Raw genomic sequence first — 18,742 nt, forward strand, 5'->3', positions numbered from 1 at the left:
ACATTGAAAACTGCAATGTAAGAATAAATCTTCATTCTTTCCACCTGAGATGATCTGTCCAGAGATCCAAGTTTTTACAAGTCTCATATCACAACATTTGGACAAATTACACCATAATAGAGGTTTTCACAGAAAGTCCAACAACCTAAACTGAGATGAGAGGGAAGCCTTAAAAAACATCAGAGTATGGCAATATATTGTAATAAAGCCCCAGGATAATGGGGGAAACATCGTAATATGGCCATGGAAGACTACATCAAGAAGGCCTACAGAATTGCTACAAGAATTGGACAAGAATTGCTATCAACAGATACTATTGAACCCCTCGTCTTCAAAAATCTATATAAAAATTTTATTGATCGGGCTTTCGATAATGGAATTATCACCAAATCAGAACACACTTAACTCTGTATAGAACATTAAAAACTGGCTACCTTCTACATGTTAACTAAGGTTCACAGGAACAGCCTAACACCCCCAGGAAGACCAATAGTATCAGGCATTGGAAGCCTTTCAGAAAAGGCGATTATTTTCTTAGACTTGCACCTGAGACATTTTGTCCTACAACTTCCCTCATATAGCAAAGATACCTCGGACATACTCCAAAAATTATATGATGTAAAACTGGAAGAGGGACAATTTTTGGTCAGCATAGATGTGGAGGCCCTTTATAGTAGCATCAACCATCTGCGGGCAATTGAAGCAGTGAGGTACTTCCTTGGCATGGAGAACCACAGTGAAATCCAAGACTTTCTGTTGGAACTATTACACTTTGTACTTCATCATAATTTCTTTATATTTGACAATAAATTTTTCCTCCAGACCAGGGGCACCCCAATCGGTGCAGCCTGCGCACCAACATATGCAAACCTCTATCTAGGATGGTGGGAACAGGAACATGTGTTTCATGAGAACAATGTCCAATATACCCAGCATATTATAGCTTGGCATTGCTACATCAATGTCATCCTGGTCATATGGGATGGCAAAGAGAAACTACTCCTGGAATTCATCCAGGCCCTCAATAACAATACCTACAACCTGAGACTGACATACAAGATCAGTGACACCAAGATCTAATTTCTTGACTTAAAAATCTATAAGAATACCCCAGGAATGTTGGAGACTGAATTATTCAGGAAAAGCACGGCCACGAACAGCGTACTCTTTCAGACCAGCTCCCACTTTCCAATTACTGTGGAAAACATCCCCAAGGGAGAAATTCTTTGCCTTCGCAGAACCTGTTTTGATCACAATAATTTTAAACAACAGTGTGGGGAACTATCATCCAGACTCAAGAAAAGAGGATACAGCAACAAGTCCATAAAAAAGCCATGACATCTGTAATGAAGATTAATAGAGAAACCCTTATCTTTGGACAACAAACAAAGACTAAGACGAATGAACTGAGATAACTAGATTGTGGGAGATTTCTGCCAGGAATGTGGAACCATTAGGAATATCATTCAAAAACACTGGCATATCCTACATCTGGATACGGATTTCTCCCTGAATCTGAGTGATCAGGTGTCCATGAGCTGGAGACGGTCCCCTAACTTATGGGATCACCTCACTCAGAGCAATTATAGACACCACTCCCAGACTCCCACCTATTAAAGGCTCCTACCCCTGTGGATCTTGCAGGGCATGTCAGTGTATGACCAAGAAGAAGGAGATCAATGAAAAATATGGCATAATAATGACAATTCACAACTATATAAATTGCAGAACAAACGGGGTAGTATATTGCATTTTATATGTCCGCGGTACTAGGTATGTTGGAATGACCACCATGATGCTTTAAGAAAGGGTACCATAAGAAATGCATCCTTGGATTTAATAAGGATGAAACATCTCACGGCTGTGGCAAGGCACTTCCATTATAAACACAATGGAGACTTGAAGAACTTTAGAGCCTTTGGACTGGAAGAGATCAGATTGGCGATAAGGGGAGGTGATCTTACCAAAGAACTATTAAACAGAGAGAGTTTTTGGACTTTCAGATTGGAGGCCATTATACCCTGTGACCTGAACAAATATATCAACTATAGCCCATTCCCCTGATCCACTGTTCCACCCTCCCTCTAACCCTTTCCAATTGTGCCCTACATATTACCAAAGATCCTAATTTCTCCCTCTTGCAAGATAACCTACGTATAGTATTTAATATCCTTCTCCTTATGTTTTAAATCAGTATCTCGTCCTTAATGTTACATATACCTTTTTTCCCCATGATTATTTCCAATCTTTTTTTGATGGACAAATTTTTTATTATCAAAATAACCTTTTTCTTTTTGTACGTCTAATTTATGTATATAAAGTATATGTCTCACTATACCCCTGGGATAATAATCTATGTCAAGCAATTTATGACTACTGCAGTAGGTAATAAGTCAATGTTAAGGATTGCCTAACTATGTTCCCAAAAGACAATTGGTGGATACACTCTCATCATTTCCTTTATTCAAGGCAGTCAGTTATAAACCCTATTAAGTACCAAAATGCCCCCCCCCACACCTCCTCTATTTTTATATAGATGTGTACTTATAGCCCTAATAAGACTATTTTGGGTACTTAAGTTGTGTAAAATGCTTGCTTTTTTAGCATCTTTGTAAAAGTGGTGAAGAATGGCATAAAGCTGTATTTTTTGGTGAAAATAAGTATTCCTGTCAAATTTAGGGTACTTGAAAATGGGTGCTAGCATATTTTTATGTCTCTAAAGTGAACTTTTTAAAAAACATAAAAAATCTACCTGCTGCATGCACCTGCAATCCCAAAAACACCTGACCCATCCTTGGGGACCCCCAATAAGTCTATTTCATTACTTTTTATGTTATCCCCCCACTTTTTACATTTTCATCCCAAAAATGACATCTTTTTTGGGGTGTTCTTAGGTTTTTGTTTTTTTGCAGATTTGTCCTTTGGGGGCTGTCCCAAGGGTTCTGAGTCATTTCCCCATGTTCCCATTCCCCAAAATAAAGATTGTGCACGTCTTTGCACCTGCTATTGATTGGAGAATATTTTTTAGAGACTTTTTTCCGCTTAGGCAAAATTGTCCTGGAATTGAATTTGGCTAAATTTTTTTAGGCTTAATTTTCGCAAAAAAAACGGCGACAATGGCTTTCGTGTCTAATTGAATATGGCCCTAAGTATGAATATGTAGAAGAGATATATCTAAGGAAACACTATCTGGATAATTTTACAATATATCTCTATACGGGCCGATGTAGACCATAACATATTCGCTGTGTTAATTTTGTATTTATTAATTATTGATAAGAATCATAATTGTATCAATTCCTGATAATTGAACTTTACACTTATAATATGAAGTAGTAACTAATGTGTACTTATCAGTACATTTAAGTGTTATGTGTTGTATGTAATGCGTTGATATCATAATTTTTACTTTAATATTAATAAGTTACATTTTAATAAGTTTTTTTTTACGCTAGAAGAGTGTCCCCAACAAAGAGTCTTCTTTTTTCCTTCTACAAATCTAAAAAATATCCTCCTCAGCTTTAAACATGAATGCGTTGGCGCACGATGGGGCCACATTGGACCTCATCGCACAACCCAACGAGCTGTAGATACAATTTACCATCAAATAGAAAAAGTTACGAGTCAGAATAATTTCCAACAGATTGTTCACCAATGCAACAACAGAACCGCAATAAATTGCACTGTCCGAAATCAATTTCTGCATTGCAAAAAAACCTTTACAATTTGGAATCACAGTATACAGAGAATTGATGTCAATACTGTATAATAAACTAGAATCATGAATATTACCTAAACCCTCAGTTTCTTAAGAAAATCAGTAGTGTTAACACAAATCTAGGATGCTCCTGGACACCTGGTTGTAGAGATCAAGATACACAACCACCACCTGGAATAAAGAACCCCAGGCCAAAATATTGGGGCAACCCGGGGAATTGTCCAGGTGCTTGTGTATCTTGGGAAGGTGTAAAGTAATGATGTAATAGGGCACTCTGGTACAAGAGCATCACAAAGATCCTGAGTAATAATGCCATCACTCACAGCTGGCATTAAGCGATCATGCATTTGCTTACTAAAAATTGTTGTCAGATCTGAATCAAGTAATCTATATACTGTAGTGTCAGAGAGCTGCCTCTCTATCTCCAATTTGTACTTAGACAAGTCCTGCACCACAATGGCTCCTCCTTTATCCGCAGAATGGATGATAATATCGGTGTATATCAATAAATCGCGAAGAGCCTTCCAATCACCAACAGATAAATTATTGTTGTGTCTTTTGAGATTCAGCGAAATGTCAGAGATGACATCTTGATTCAATATGCGAACAAAAGTTTTAATCGCGGCATTGTTGGATGGTGGTTGAAATCTAGATTTTATCAGTAATTTACATAGTTGAGTGGGAATTTCAGATGGATTGCCATCCATCATCCGCATAGCCTTCGTCCCATGGAAAAACTTGTGGAGTTTCAATTGACGGGTTGGTTGATATTTCTCAATCTCCCATTTAAACCCATCAAACTGTGTGGTTGGCACAAAAGAAAGCCCATGACTCAATACTTGTGTTTCCAAATGTAATGAATCCCAGCGAGATTATCTTCAGAAGGATAGTGCAGTTATACCCAGATGTAAGACAAAGGTGGAGATCTGGTGGTCACATAGCAGCCTTGAGGGCTGGAGGTGCTTGGTAAGATGGTGACCTGATGGTCACGGAGCAACCTTGAGGGTTGGAGGTACTTGGCAAGATGGTGACCTGATCATCATGGAGCAGCCTTGAGGGCTGGAGGTGCTTGGCAAGATGGTGACCTGATGGTCACGGAGCAGCCTGGAGGGCTGGAGGTGCTCGAGAGGCAGGCAGCAGAGATATCCTTGGTAAGCAATATAGTTCACTTCTGACACTGCACTGCGGTTATTGGCACCGGGATGATGCAGGGATGTGATGGCTGAAGACGCAGTACTGTGGTAAATGCTGCCGGAATGATGTGGCAATAGTGACAACTGAAGATGCTGTACTGCGGTTAATGCCACCAGAATGGTGCAGCAATGGAGCGATAAGGTGTACACACTCTGCGGTGGTGGTTGCGTTGTTAGGCTGGAGACCCAGGAACTGAAGACCCCCACATGAAAGTCTGAAATCCAGGATTTTTTCAACAAAAAACTCTTGATGTCCCCCGGATGAGGATAGGTGAAGGTCTGGCTGACCGTCTGGAACCGAACCTGGAAGAACAAAACACCAGCTTGAGCAGAGAGCTATGAAACGTGTTATTGATTCTGAGGGTACTGGGCAGGCCACTGGATTAATCTGGAAAATTATTCTAAAAGGCCCTATGAATCTAGGACCCAACTTCTGTGATCGTTACTGGAAGTTAATGTTCTTGGATGATAACCAAACCAGATCTCCCACCTTGAAATTGCATGGTTTCCGATGTTTATCTACAATAATAAAACAAACAACTTCTTTTGCGCTTCAAACTTGTTCAACTTCAATGTAGGCAATTTTCCTCCAATGATGAGACCGCTCTCATATGAAATAAAAGACATGAAATGCCACAATAGTGTAATATTGTCAATATTGTAAATCAGTCATCTGTGAAAAATCCACAGAAATGGAAATAGGTGCAGGAAAACAGGATCCTCTCCACAAGAATGATACTTCAGAAAGATATCCAAAAACCAATCTTCAGATTCCAAAGTACCACACCCGAAATCGTGAGAATGTTCAATGTATCAGAAAAGCTTACACATATGCTTACTTCAATCAAAATGGTATCAATCACATAGTGGTTTCTTTAGGTTCCTCAACGTCCATCAATTAAGAGGGAATAAGTAGATTCTATATAGTCTCAAAGAACCAGAAAAAGAAACATACTTGTAGTATGAACCATATATGAATTTTATTGACACTAATAAAAACAGAGATTAGTAAACAGCCATACCACATGGATGTAATATTACTGAAGTTGGGACCCAGGTACTTTCAGTAAAAAATGTGGATACTGGCCATATACCAAAATCACTGTATAACACTCCTTTCTACGCATTTCGACGCACTGCGGCGTCTTTTTCAAGTGGAGTGTAAACGTAAATAAACTAAAATAAAATAAAAGAGAAATACTCATCATCAATTTATATTTAAATTATACAAACTAGGTCCACATGTGTCTTACCACTCCTCAGAACATCAATAGGTTCATCTGACCCAGTGCGGGCTTTGCCATTAGATCAACCAAGGAACAACCCCCACAGGCACTGTGAATACCTAAAAAGGTTCAGGTTGCCTAGCAACCATGTCTCATGAACCAATCAGGCAGTGGCATCCACAAAACATGTGACCTAATTGGGAGACTTGGAAGACGCTATTACCATGCCATTCTCACCTGTTAACTATTATAATCTCACCGGAGTGATGCTCCAAAAAGGTGACACGTAAAGCGCATCTGACGTCACTGCCCTCTCTCCTCGTGGTCAGACATCCACTCGTACATCGCGGGAGAGCGGACATGTCGCCCGCAACTGACGTCACCGCCCTTCCTTCCTGAAATCCCCTTCATGTGTCAAAATAAGATCACATGACCGGGCTACAGGTGGGGAAAAAGTCCATTTCATTCAAATGTGATGTGGAACGCATATTATGCTTTCCAACACCACTCACTGCCATAAATGAATGAAAAGGAAATAGAAAAAATAGAAAAAAGTACCCGGTTCTCACCTTTTACAATATGTATAAGTGTAATATGAAACCACTATTACAAACTACAGACAAATAATATACATGACATATAAAATATATAAAAATTATTAATAAAGAAACCATCTAATCTCAAAATCATGGTTGAGACCTTTAGGTTTAAGAGTATTAAGATTAAAAATGTATTTCATCTCAGTTTTCGCTAATCTAATATCCCTATCCCTCGTTCTCCAATTATTTTTCACCCAAGCTATCCCAAAAAAGTTCTTTAACCCCTTGATAGACATCATGTTTATCTTTAAAATGTAATGAAAAGGGGTGGTTATCATTCCCCTTAATAATGTTTCTGACATGTTCTGCCCATCTAATTTTACCTGTCTTTTGGTTTTCCCAATATACATGAGATCACATGTGCATATAATACCGTAAACCACATAATCTGTATTGCACGTAATAAAGTCCTTAATCTGGACCTTATTATCTTGAATGGTAAACTCTGTCATTTTTTAATTAGAATGATAACATGCTTTACATATTTTACATTCACCACATCTAAATAAGCCTTTATTTCTAGGTAAAAAACGTTTACCGTCCATATGGAGGGCACTAGAGACAATCCTATCTTTTATACTCAGGGTTTTTCTATAAATAAACTTGGGTTTAGGGGGTAATATATTTTTAAAACATCATCTTTTAATAAAACATTCCAATTTTTCTTAATAATATCTTCAATTTTTTTATATCTCTGATTAAATTGTGTACTGAAGCATATTTCAAAATTTATATTTTTTTCTTTTTTTCCTGTTTCAGTCATATTGGTTTTAAGTAGTTCCTTCCTATCTTTCTTCTCTACACTTTCCATAACTGTTTGTAATTGTACAGGTGAATACCCTTTACTAATAAAGTTTATTTTCATACATTGAGCCTGTTCTTTGAATTTATCATCATTAGAATAATTACGTCTCAGACGTAGCATCTGACCCTTTGGAACATTGTTAAGCCATAGGGGTAAATGGTTACTCTCCAAATTGATATAGGTATTACAATCCGTGGGTTTTTTTAAATTACTGGTGACAATCTTACCATCTTTCACTTCTATATTGAGATCTAGAAAGTTGATCGATACTTTGCTAATAAGGAAACTAAGAACTATATTCAAGTTGTTGGAATTTAAGTACTCGCAGAATAGATTCAAATCATTCTCATCTCTTCTCCAAATGAACAATATGTCGTCTATATACCGCCACCATTGCACCAGGTTCGCACTCCAGCCATGTCCCGCCCAGACATGGGACTCCTCCCATCTGGACATAAACAAGTTGGCATAGCTGGGTGCGAACCTGGTGCCCATGGCAGTACCAACGAGTTGTTTGTAAAATATGCCATCAAAATTAAAATAATTGTTACTAAGTATAAACGAAATACCTTCCACAATGAATTTGCCCAACATATTTTCCCATTCCTAAGGTCTAATGTGCCCTTGATGGCATTTAAGCCATCCTCATGAGAGATGATGGTATATAGAGATGACACGTCATCAGTAATTAAAAAATATGTATCTTCCCACTCTACATCTAGTAATCGATTTAAAACATCTTTCGTGTCTTTCAGATGGGACCTCTCTTGACTGACAAATAGTTGTAATTGATGATCTACATAGGCCGATAGGTTAGATGTAATGGAATTTGTTCCAGCCACTATCGGCCGACCCGGTGGATTGTTAACACATTTGTGTACTTTAGGCAACAAATATAATACTGGGACTGAATAATTTTCATTTATCAAAAATCCTGAAACTTCAGGACTAATCACACCTAACTCAACATAGGATTTAATGAATTGTTGTTAGGAATTAAAAATACTAAGTGAGGGGTCACTTTTTAATTTTAAATAGGTAATCCCATCTTGAAGTTGTCTTAAACCTTCTTGTACATATGATGTCCTATCCAAGAGAACAATCCCTCCCCCCTTATCCGCTTGTTTGATAACAATATCTTTATTCTCATGAAGTGTTTTTAAGGCCCTTCTTTCTTTAAGGTTTAAATTATTTTTAGATTTATAACAAGCCCCTTTCATTTTCTCAAAATCATCATGGAGACTTTTATAAAAAGTTTCAACAAAACAACCTCTACTGTATGTAGGATTGAAGATCGATTTTTTCTTAAATTTCTGATCTTTTATTAAAGATGTAGAGTCTATCTTATCATTAAAAAACCTTTTAAGGGAGAGTTTCCGAACAAATTTTTCGAGATCTATATACAAATCAAAATGATTAACATCATTTGTGGGGCAAAACTTTAAACCCTTTTAAAGGACATGTTCTTCAATATCATCCAATATCTTCTTCATTTGATTCATTAGATGGTGGCAATATGGTGGAATCTTTATCCTCCAAGTTACCATTTTTCACTGTATTGTGATTTATTTTAAAATTCCAATTCTTCTGTTTACCCCCCCTTTTTCCCCTTTTATGAGATTTTATGCTTTTTTAAAGGATCTAATAATACCTTTTTAGAAATCGATTGTTCCCTAAAAAATTCTCATTATAATCCTGATTATTTGACTCTTCATAAAGATCACTGAATCTATTTGAAATAGGAATGTGCTGTGTCTCCTTAAACCCACGAGACCCATTCCATTTTCCTTTTTTCTGATATTGAAAACCATCTGACTCCATGATTTTATTATTGTATTGATTATTCCACCTTCGTCTGTGAGACCACTGTCCGGAGGCGTATGTGTTCATCATTGGTCTAAATTTATGTTTAGACTGAAATGATTCATAATTCCTATGTTCAGGATACCTTTGAAATTTATGGGACATGTTATTAGCTGAATGACCCTTCCACTCATATTTCTTATTTGAGGGTTTGGTATAATTCAAACCTTGTGAAACCATTTTATCTGATTGTTCCACTTTTTTAAAAGGAATATCTGACTCAGGAAATTTATCTTAAGGAATTTTTTATTTTTTTTAGAAATAAGATCCTTTTCATTCTTTTGTATTTTTTCAATAGTCCTTCTTTCTAACATTTTGAAATCTTTGGATTCTCTCAAAGGACCAATCAATATCTCATAACTTGCAATTTTATCTTCTAGAATTTGTAACTCATTTCTACATTCATATAAAATTAAATCCATAAGTGAAAAGGAACAATTATTAACAATCTGATCCCATTTGGATTTAAAAGATTCCGTTGTATTATTAAATGAAGAATTTTTATCCATCTTTAAACCTTTTGGGATGATTTGTGCTGCCATATATTGTTCCAATGTAACAATTTTCCACCATATCCTATTTTTTTGTAAGAAGTACATTCTCCAATTTATTCATTAACCCATCTAGGGTCTCATCCTCCGTAATCGAGGAGCTGTTCAATGTTTCAGAGGAGAAGGTATTTTCAATTAACATACGTCTATCAATTCTATGTTGAAACATGCTGCTGCCTGGTTAGAATATAGGTGAAATGAACTTCAATATATAAAAAAATTATTAATTTTTCAATCCAGTGGCGCTGCACTTGAATCAGCAGAGGTAGTATGATTATAAGCCACCCAACTTACAAAAAAAGATATACAATAATAAAACAAACAACCTCTTTTGCGCTTCAAACTTGTTCAACTTCAATGTAGGCAATTTTCCTCCAATGATGAGACCGCTCTCATATGAAATAAAAGACATGAAATGCCACAATAGTGTAATATTGTCAATATTGTAAATCAGTCCTATGTGAAAAATCCACAGAAATGGAAATAGGTGCAGGAAAACAGGATCCTCTCCACAAGAATGATACTTCAGAAAGATATCCAAAAACCAATCTTCAGATTCCAAAGTACCACACCCGAAATCGTGAGAATGTTCAATGTATCAGAGAAGCTTACACGTATGCTTACTTCAATCAAAATGGTATCAATCACATAGCGGTTTCTTTAGGTTCCTCAACGTCCATCAATTAAGAGGGAACAAGTAGATTCTATATAGTCTCAAAGAACCAGAAAAAGAAACATACTTGTAGTATGAACCATATATGAATTTTATTGACACTAATAAAAACAGAGATTAGTAAACAGCCATACCACATGGATGTAATATTACTGAAGTTGGGACCCAGGTACTTTCAGTAAAATATGTGGATACTGGCCATATACCAAAATTGCTGTATAACACTCTTTTCTATGCGTTTCGACGCACTGCGGCGTCTTTTTCAAGTGGAGTGTAAACGTAAATAAACTAAAATAAAATAAAAGAGAAATTCTCTCAATTTATATTTAAATTATACAAACTAGGTCCACATGTAATATGTTCATAGTGTCTTACCACTCCTCAGAACATCAATAGGTTCATCTGACCCAGTGCGGGCTTTGCCATTAGATCAATCAAGGAACAACCCCCACAGGCACTGTGAATACCTAAAAAGGTTCAGGTTGCCTAGCAACCATGTCTCATGAACCAAGCAGGCAGTGGCATCCACAAAACATGTGACCTAATTGGGAGACCCGGAAGACGGAAGACGATGTTTATCTGCCCATGTCTTGAAGCGACAGGATGCCTTGAGGAGACATTGGTGAACCCTCTTCCAGAGTCTAGAAACTGATGAGGAAGAGTTGAGACCATTTCAAAGGAATTAACTCTAGGGTACAGCCCAAAATTACAGAAGAACAAAGAAATGGAGGATGATGAGTGGCAAGCATTATTGAAGGCAAATTCTGCAACAGGAAGAAGGTAAACCCATTCATTATGGTACTTGGAGACAAAGCACCAGAGGTATTATTCCAAGGACTGATTAACCTGCTCCATCTGTCCATTCAACAGGGGACAGTATCCGGAGGACAGACTGATGTTGACGCCCAAGGCAGAACAAAAAACTTTCCAGAAGCGCATTACAAATTGGGACGAGATGATATACCCCAGGAAGGATACCTCTTGGATCTAAAATTCACACTTCTCTGGTTTGGCATATAAGTTGTTCTCCAGGAGTCTCTGTGATACCTGCCTCACATGCTGATGATGTTCTTGCAAAGAGTTAGAATAGATAAGGATGTTGTTAAGGTAAACAACAGCAAATACTCCCAGGTAATCCCTCAGCATGTCATTGATAAAGTCTTGGAAGACGGCTGGGGCGTTGGACAGACCAAAAGGCATCACATGATACTCATAGTGACCGGAGAGGGTGTTGAAGGCCATCTTCCATTCGTCACCCTCCTTGATCCATACTAAATGTTATGCTCCTCTCCGATCAATCTTGGAGAAGATTGATGCTTCACGAAGCTGATCGAACAAGACAAAAATTAGAGGCAGTGGGTAGGAGTTTTTTACAGTTATGTTGTTCTAACCTCGGAAATCAATGCACGGTTGGAGGGATCCATATTTTTTCTGCACAAAAAAGAAGCCTGCTCCAACCGGAGACTTAGATGGTCAAATAAAACCCTTCCCTAAAGCGTCCTGAATATATTCCTGCATCGTCTTGCTTTCCGGTATGGATAAAGCGTACAGCATGCCTTTGGGTAGTCTCGTTCCAGTAAGCAAGTCAATGACACAGTCATATGACCAATGAGGAGGAAGAGTGTCTGCCTTCTTTTTGGAACATACGTCAGCCATATTATGATAAGGTGCAGGAAGTTTGGAAGACACTTCAGACTGGATTGTGGCAGCCAGATGAACAGGAAAGGTAAGCCATTGGGAAGAGCAGGAAGTTTCCCATTTCAGAATCTCTACTGTCCACCAGTGGATGACAGGGTTGGGTTTCCTGAGCCATGGTAGTCCCAAAACCAACGGTGCCAGAGGACACTGTAGCAGCAGGAAAGTAATATCCTAGGAATGTAGAGTTCCCACTGACAACTGGAGGGAAGGCATCTGGAAGTTAATTGCAACTTTGGACAGTTCCTTTCCATTAAGGCCAATAAGTGAGACAGGATGTGGTAAAGGTTTGTACACTAGTCCAAGGGATTTCAAGAAGGAAACGTCCATAAAGTTGCCAGCTGCGCCGCTGTCCAGGAAGGCTGAAATGGGAACTTCCTGACCCGTGACCTGGAGTACTGTGGGAATAAGGACTGAGTTATTGGGAGAGATAGATGCAAGGCCCAGATGTAACTCTCCCTGTACACCTAGACCTTGCTTTTTCTGACTTAACAGGACAAACAGAGCGGTATGTCCTTTCCCACCACAGTACAAGCAGAGACCTTGGGACCATTTCCTTTGTTTCTCTTTGGAGGAGAGACGGAAGGCTCCTAATTGCATGGGCTCTCCTTGGTCAGGGGGTGTCTCCCACACCGGCGACTGTGGAGAAGGCAAGAGGTATTCTTTCTCCAACCTTTGTTCAATGCAGATAGCCAGGTGCATGAGATCATCCAAAGACTTTGGAGCTGAATGCTGCACTAAAATATCCTTGATCTGATCAGAAAGACCTACAGTAGGTGAAACTGACTCCGGATCGCAGGGTCATTCCACCCAGAGTCAACTGACCACTTGCTGAATTCAGTACAGTAATATTCTGCTGCTCTTTGTCCCTACTTTAATGATCGAAGACAAGCTTCAGCCAAAGTTGCCTTATCTGGATCATCGTAGAGTAGACCTAGCGCAGAAGAGAATGTGTGCATAGTTTGAAGTGTGCTATGCGTAAAAGGAAGACCAAAAGCCCAGGTTTGAGGGTCACCCTGCAATAATGAAATAATGATCCCCATTTGCTGAGTCTGAGAACCCGAAGATCCTGGCCGTAATCTGAAATAGAGTTTGCAGCTCTCTTTGAAATTCAGAAAGTCCTTACGTTTGCCAGAACATCGGTCGGGCAAATTTAACTTGGGCTCACGGATGGCTGCTTGAGCGGAGGTGGCACATGATTCCTCAACTCATAGTGAAATCTCATGTGACCTTTTGGGTTAAAGTCTGAATCTGAGCAGTGAGGATCTGGGCTGGATTTTGGATGGGTTCCATGATTACAGACCTCAAACACTACGAATAATACTTCTTTTTGGCCAGTAATAATGTTATGAATCCCAGGGAAATTCTCTTCAGAAGGATAGTGCAGTTATACCCAGGGCTGTAGATGTTAGACAAAGGTGGAGATCTGGTGGTCACATAGTAGCCTTGAAGGCCGGAGGTGCTTGGTAAGATGGTGATCTGATGGTCACGGAGCAACCTTGAGGGTTGGAGGTACTTGGCAAGATGGTGACCTGATGTTCACGGAGCAGCCTTGAGGGCTGGAGGTGCTTGACAAGATGGTGACCTGATGGTCATGGAGTAGCCTTGAGGGCTGGAGGTGCTTGGCAAAATGGTGACCTGATGGTCATGGAGCACCCTGGAAGGCTGAAGGTGCTTGGCAAGATGGTGACCTGATGGTCACGGAGCAGCCTGGAGGGTTGGAGGTGCTCGAGAGGCGGGGCAGCGGCTATATCCTTGGTAAGCAATAGAGTTCACTTCTGATGCTGCACTGCAGTAATTGCTGCCGGGATAGTGCAGGGATGTGATGGCTGAAGATGCAGCACTATGGTAAATGCCACTGGGATGATGCGGCAAGAGTGACAACTGAAGACGCTGTACTGCGGTTAATGCCGTCGGGATGGTGTGGCAATGGAGAGATGAGGTGTACACACACTGCGGAGGTGGTTGCGTTGCAAGGCTGGAGACCATCGGATGCAGCAGTGAGCACAATGCCACCGGAATAAGACAAAGTACTTGGAAGGCAGGTAGCACTCTGCAGCGGACATAACTGCAATGTTATGCTGAAACCTCACATGCTGCAGTGCAGTTAATGCCGCCAGGAAGTGATGCGGCAACTGGGAGGTGATGTGTACACTCAATGTGGAGGTAGCCGCGATGTTATGCTGGAACCTCACACGCTGCAGTGCGGTCAATGCTGCTGAGATGTTATTCGACAGGAGACACGACAGACTCAGGACTGGAAACGCTGACAATCACAATGAGAGAAATCAACTCTATGGAACCAGAAACACATATAAGATGGTATCACCGGCACCCGAGCAACGCACCAGCAAGAAAGAAAAAGGAGGAAGAACCAATCCTAGTCCCGGGAGAGATGACGTAACAGCCGAATGCAAGGACTTCATGAGTTGACAGCGTGGTGTCTCCGTCTCCCAGCAACAGGTCAAAGAGAATCGACAGGAGCACTGTTGTGCAACAAGACGTGGCCGCGACTCATGTCAGTGAGCACATGGTTAGAAAGATTAATCACTATTGTTTCCTCGGTATTGTTCACATCTGAGTCACTTGTTGTATTGTTTTGTAGTGAAGAATCCATTACAGTAAGCATAAATAAATAAAAGTATAAATATATGAATGTAGTTTTGAATTTTGCGGTATGATATTCAGATATAATATAGCTACCTACATTGATGCATTGGCTTTAACACATTTGTATTATGTTGTTTTGTTTTAAAGCATGATTTTGGCATTTCCAATGAGTGTCTTCTTTAACATCTGTAACATCTACAACATCTTTATTGCTGCTACTTGTTATATTGATACTGTTGTTATTTTATGTAACACGCTCTTTGCTGTATCTCTTCATGGTAGTATATGTTCACTTGTTTATTGTTTAATTAGTTACCATGGACACGGCCGACGGGAGATGACGTCAGTGAGGGGTGCCTATTCTCCCAGACGCTGGATGCCGCGGTCTGCACGAGGTGGAGTGATGGCATAAAAGTAAGTGTGCTTTTAATGTAATTTTGACCCTGATGATGAAGTAAAGAATTTCGAAACGTTGGTATATTACCTGCTCCTGTATTCTGTATTTTGTACCCGAATGCCGCCGACACTGTAAAAATGTTAGCCTGATTCAGCAAGGAACGCAACTGCGAATGCAATAGCGATTACGCATGCAGTTCAACTGCGATAGCAGACTAATCCATTGCGATCGCAATGCCGCCGCTGCACTACACGCCCACTTTACTTAGCACACATCCTTAATGTTTAGCAGGACTGCAAAACCATCGGTACAATCGAGTACCATCGCAGCCTCATGCACACGTGCACAAGCTCTGACCTTACTCAGAAATTGCTAACTTCCATGCACGTTCAGGCCTCAGGCTGCGTATTGCATCACAGTGGATATTTATGCACGTCCATGCCACGCCATTGAAACGCACTGGAATGCTTGCATTCGCCCTACCACCCCCCCAGTTACCACCCTCAAACGGCACTTCCGCTCAATCACTCTGTTATGGCTCTGCGTAGTCACTGTGATCGCAGTCCCGATTGCACTGGCTAGTTCGCACACACATACTACGATGCATATGCAAGCGCAGTGCGCAACAATCGGCCAATTGCGTGCGTAAACTGTATATATATATATATATATAAAATTTATTTTTTTTCCATATATATAACAGTTATATAATGGGTGTAAGGTGCAATCAGGGAGATTGCTAGACTGTTGCTAGACTGTTCAGGGAGTCAGGGTGATTGCTACTATTTCAAGGAGTCCAAGGACAGTTGGCAAGTATGCTTTGTGGTACATTATATTTGCCAGCAAGCTCCTTCAGTTAATTCTTTACAGACTATTTAGATAATGATGCAAGCAAAAGCTCTTTCCTGCCCTTTCTGCTTATTTACGAACACATGCATTCCTTATGTAGTTTCTTATGCAAGAATTTATAATTTAAATGAGAACTACAAATGAAATCTGTGAGCTTTTAAATGCATATTTACTGTACATCTGTTAAATTAGTTTTTCTTCTGCCTTATTTTCTCCTAACATTCAAAGTATGCTGGCTGTTAACAAGCTGTGATTTTTGCAGTAGCAGAAGCTCCAGACAGATGACTGGCTATATTGGTTGTTCAGTACATCAGCAATGCTGTCACATAGTTGTGGAATTTGAGACTTGACAAGTGTGTGGGAATATTAACAGTCTATTCCCTGGTATAGAGACTGTTTAAAGAGTCAGGGGCTGATGTACAGGTAGCATGAATGTTATCACTGGAAAAAATGCAAAAAATAGCCATTTCCTCGTGTTTTTCATGACTTTTAGTATCTGCCACATTTATAATTCATTTTACACAGACAATATCTCAGTTATCCCCTACATTACACAAGGATCACTAGAACATAGCACTCCTCATGTTCTCTGTGGGAACTGAGATGTTGTGCAATGTATTAAGCTCAAGAACAGTTTTTTACTGGGATTTTCTGAGCTTATAGGCTCTAGTTAACATCATCTTCAAATGGCATTAACAGGTACTTTTGCAGACTAGAGGGATCTTTTCAGAACCCTCCATGTGTTTCTCTGCAACGTCTCCTCTACCTCCCACTAGTTCTGTCAGCAAACAGACTTTCGACACTCGGAGACTGAATACAGCTAACTTTGATAAGGCTGAGGTTGGCTGATAGAGAAAGTGGCACAATAGGACAGTAGATATAAATATTGCTGTGGTGCTAGAACTGTCCCACTTAGGTGGGTTTAGAGTTAGACTCATCTTACTTCTCATCTTAACAATCTGCACCTATATCCTTTTTATTATTAACTGCATGATGTTTAGATATATTTAAGAGCTCAGCTCAACATCAAAGGAATGGTGACTATTTCTGGCTAGTGTGCACCCATGTATCATAGAACACCCTCTTCAGCAGGAAAAGAGAGAACACAGAAGAGACTGTGAAGAATGAAGCTATGTAAAAGCAGACAGTGATGGGAGTGGAATAACATTCTTACCTGTCTCTCCAATGAAGGATGACCGCTGTATACATGACAATTTTATAGGCCTCATCACAAAGTTATTTACTGCATACATCATTAAAAAATATAACGCCTTATGATATAAAAGTACTACCTGAACAATTGCAGAGTAAACTTCATATTGCTTTCCCCAATACAAGGGGTCACAGTTATCCTGCACTTCCAGACAATTTTACTGTGTATGTCCATGCCCAGCTTTGGTTCAGCAGATGCGCATTTCTTTATCTTTCGCACTTTCATATGTATCTTTGCCGGGGCAGCAAGATTCAAAGGAGCTGTCCGGCATTTTGATACATCCCACCGTAGAGTATTGTGATGATGTTGTGATCAGCAGTGATATACAGGGGTACAAAATATATACAAATCTGTGTACAATATACAATCAACTTTGTATGTTCTCATCCTACTGGCTCTGGTTTCCTCCCACAATCCAAAAACATACTGGTAGGTTAATGTGATACTGACCAGAAATGAACCCTAGAGATATGGTGATGTAGAATGTAGATTGTAATCTCCAATGAGGCAGGGACTGATGTGAGTGACACAGCTAAAGGTCCAATACAGGACAATGACCAATCAGGGATGATTTAAAACTTGGATTCCAAAATTTTGTCTAGGGAGTTTTAGTTCTTATCACTTTTCACTCTACACTTATCACTGCTTAGTAAATAGACCCCTAAGTGCGTTATCCAATTAGCCCCGAACATTATTCGGGCGCTAATTGACCCCTGCAATTATCCCCGGTTTTTGTCGATGTTTTTTTTCACCCTATCCTATTATTTTGGTCGAAATAGTAGGATAGTTCTTCCGAAAACACGATAAGCTCACGGACCTATGTGTTTTTGCCTTTTTTCAGTTAAAAAAGAAGGCAGTTATCGTGGATCCTTTTTCGGGGCACATCAGGTCCCGAAGAAAAACCCTGATAAGTTCCGGTGTCAGGCCGACTTCGGGGCTAATTGGATAGCTCCATGAGAGGTAATTAGCCGCGGTAATTTACTGCGGCTAATTGGATACCCCCTTAAGTTTGAAAAAGAGGTAATTGTTAAAAGAGAGGCTTTGATGTTCCCAAAGAACTACCCCACAAATTCTTTAAAAGCATTCAAAGATTCAAACTACAAATAAACAATGGAAAACATGCTAGAAAAATATAAACCACTAGGTTGTTCTAAGAGATGATCACTTGATATACTTTGCTGAAAACTTGGAGCCGTTAGTGTTGAGCAAGGCAAAAGATTCCACCAAGACATAAAGGAGATGGAATGACGATACCAGATGGAGCATCAGCATGATGGGTGACTACTGCTGAATGCTCCACAGAGAAGACCCATAAGCAAAGTATAGAAAATTTTTTTAACCTTTGGTAAT

This window comes from Taudactylus pleione, unplaced genomic scaffold, assembly GCF_031769625.1.
Source record: "Taudactylus pleione unplaced genomic scaffold, aTauple2 ptg000181l, whole genome shotgun sequence".
NCBI classification, from domain to species: Eukaryota; Metazoa; Chordata; class Amphibia; order Anura; family Myobatrachidae; genus Taudactylus; species Taudactylus pleione.